The sequence below is a fragment of the Arvicola amphibius genome, chromosome 7 (genome assembly GCF_903992535.2).
Source record: "Arvicola amphibius chromosome 7, mArvAmp1.2, whole genome shotgun sequence".
Classification (NCBI taxonomy): domain Eukaryota; kingdom Metazoa; phylum Chordata; class Mammalia; order Rodentia; family Cricetidae; genus Arvicola; species Arvicola amphibius.
This window is the reverse complement of record NC_052053.1, coordinates 65,096,419-65,100,030: the sequence shown is the minus strand read 5'-3', so window position 1 is coordinate 65,100,030 and position 3,612 is coordinate 65,096,419.

The following is a 3,612-nucleotide window of genomic DNA, read 5'->3' as shown; positions in this document are numbered from 1 at the left end:
GCCTCCCGAGTGCTGGGATTAAAGGCATGTGCCACCACAGCCCTGCTTGTAAATATTCTTGATTCCTCTCCCAAATGCTGTTTGTGGGTTGTTCAATCAATAGAGAGACAATATCTTTGTTAAGGTGACACATGCACATGGTTGAGTAAGAAAAGAATGATACAGATAAATAAAGAGAATTTCAGTTTGAGACAGAGTTGTCTCATTTAACATACAGACAAGAACAATATGAGATGCAGAAAGTAAGAAATATGAGTGTCAGTTAATATTATCTTTTTCCCAATGTAGTAAAAGTCTTTTTAGTACATTTAAAAGTACTCCAACGGTGTACAAGAACTGTGATAAAGTTGATAGAAGAGGTTGTAGATGATAATAATTGAGTCCCAATAGCACTGATTTCCTGCACCAAGGCCTTACAGGCAGCATTTTTCTTTCTGAGTTAGATTTATAATTCTTAAGGTGCTGTAAACATAGGAAAGGGAGAAACTTTGATACCTGTGGTCTTAGGAAGAAGGTGTAGGAGGAGCCTATTTCCATGATTCTAGGAAGAAACATCATGCAAATAAAAACATCTACAGTGCAAAACAAAATGTGTGCATGCTAGCTTTACTTAGACAATACTTCTTTTAGCAAATTTGAATATATATGGTAGTCAAAGAACTTCAAACCAATATATAACATCAGGTACTGTGAAAAAATAGAAATGTCTAAACCAGGACAAACTGTGATGAGAGTGAAATGCCTTTGACTGATGATTCACTGTTTATATCAAAGCAAGTGCATCTATAATGTGATATGCAGAATACTTTCAGTGATCAATCTTGCTTGTGAGTCACAACTGTGTGCACAGAGTGACCCAATATGCTCTTTTGACTGATACTCTGTTATGCTCTCATACAACTGCTCTCCCCCAAGCTTATGTATAGAACATACATAAAATTCTCAAAAAATCTTTAGCAACCATGACATACCTTGAAATGAGAGTAGGTTGAGCTTGGGATTTAGTTCTGGAGAGAAAGGAGAACTACCTGAGAACAAAGTCAGCATCTTCCATGCAGAAAGAATTCTGGAAAAGGAAATAAGCAATGTTTTGAAAAACCAATGTCATCATTGTCAGCAGAGCTATGCCATTTTGAGAAACATATTTCCTTAGATAGACCTGATATATCACAAAGTGAAGAAAAGGTATTTATCACAATATTTTTAAGAATTAGAATGTAGAAAAATTGGGATTTTGAAAATGGAATAGCATGTTTGTCTTTCAAAAATTTGAGAAATTTTCTATAATAAAATATTAGAAAGAAATCAAAAAATAGAGAAAGAATTTAAGGTTCAGAGTTCTATAAATTATCACTTTAGAAAAAGGCTTCTCTGGAGACAAATACTAAACTTGCACCTTAGACATTTGAAACTAAAAGAAAATCACAATTTTACAACAATCAATTTTATGGATAACACTTGCTAAATAAACTTGATTGGTTCACCTGTCTATCTTTATGCCATTACAAAGCTGATACTAATCCAAACACCAATGAACACCTGATTTTTGACAAAGAAGCTAAAATTATACAATGGAAAAAAGAAAGCATCTTCAGCAAATAGTGCTGGCATAACTGGATATTAACATGTATAAGAATGCACATAGATTGATATCTATCCCCATGCACACAGATCAGGTCCAAATGGATCAAAGAAATCAGCATTAATCAATCCACACTGAACCTCAATGAATAGAATTTGGGAAGTAGACTTGAACTCATGGGCACAGGAAACTAATTCCTAAATAGGAGTCCAGAACTGCAGACACAGAGCAACAATAAATAAGTGCGACTTCCTGAAACTCAGAACCTTCTGTAAGGCAAAGGACCCAGTCAATAGCACTAGTAAGCAATGGAATGGGGAAAAATTTCACCAACCCAAAATCAGAAACAGGACTGATCTTCAAAATATCTAAAAACTCAAGAAACTAACCATCAAATTATCAAATAATCCAATTAGAAATGGGACACACACACACACACACACACACACACACACACATTAGTACAGTAATTTTGGAATTCAGTATGACAGTTTCTCTGATAATTGGGAATCGATCTACCTCAAGAAGCATCAATATACCCAAAGAATGAACACCATAACACAAAGACATTTGCACAACTATGTTCATTGTAGCATTTTCATAATAAAAAGAACCTGAAATCAAAGTAGATGTCCCTCAACTGATTAATGGGAAAAGAAAACGTGGTACATCTACACAATGGAAAAATACTCAAAGGTGAAAAACAATGACATCATGAAATTTGCAGACAAATAAATGAAACTATAAAAGAAACATCCTGAGTGAGGTAATCCAGACCCAGAAAGACAAACATGGTACATACTCACTTATAAGTTGATATCAGATATAAAGCAAAGAATATCCAACCTATAATCCACAACCATAGATAACTCACGTAACAAATAGAATACCAAGAGAGGCATACATGCATCTCACTAGGAATTAAAATAGACAACAACTCATGAAAAAATGTGATTGTAGGATGGTGAGATGGGGAGGTAGAAGGGCACAGTGAGGGGAGAAAGGAAAGGGGAGGAGAACATGAGGGAACAAGATCAAAATGTTCGTGATTGTAGAAGGACAGAGAGAGAGAGAAAGAAAAGAGATATCTTGATTGAAGGAGCCATTGTGTGGTTAGCAAGAAACTTATTGATAGGGATTTTTCCAGGAATCAACAAAGATGACCCCAAATAAGACACTAAACTTTGGTCCCATCTATTTATACATAGCAGTTTAAGGCCAATATGATAAGAAAAAGATAGACATAAATAGCAAAGACTTATCAGATGGAAAAAAACCTCTAAAATACTTATGTGTTAAATATATATAGGCTTGGGAGAGAAAATAAAAAGGGGAGACAAAGTCCTTTAAAAGAAATATACTAATGAAAATACAATAAGCCACATAAAGTTGGAAAATACACAGTGAGGTTTCTGTTGTGCTCTGTCCCAAAGACATTCAGTCTCAAATAAACACACAGAGGTCTACATTAATTATAAGCCAGTTGATCTATTAGCTCTGGTGTCCTGTTAACTAGTTGTTACATCTTATATTAGCTCATTATTCTTGTATATGTTAGGCTTGGTATCTTTTTCAGTGAGGCATTCTCATTTTGCTTCCTCTGTGTCTCAGTGATGACTGCAGACTGTGTCTTTCCTCTTCCCAGAATTCTCTTGTTCTCATTGCCCTGCCTCTACTTCCTGCTTGCTCACCCAGCCTATATTTCCTGCCTGGCTACTAGCCAATCAGTGTTTTATTAAAAATAATACAAGTGACAGGATAAAAGAACATTGTCACAAAGCAAAAGAAAGTCTGGATTATGTATATTATTGTGTTGTCTTTAAAAGTATTGGTTGCTATAAAAACCTTATATTATGGAAACTGCCATATTAAACCAATCTATATGTTTTAAAATTATCATGACTTCAAAGTCAAACACAAAAGATTTGTTACTTTCTGGGAGAAGTTATGATTTTGTTGGCACAGGAAATAATAGCTTAAGGATTCATCCCCAGTTAAAAAAAAATCCACATTGATCAAGTGTAGCAGCA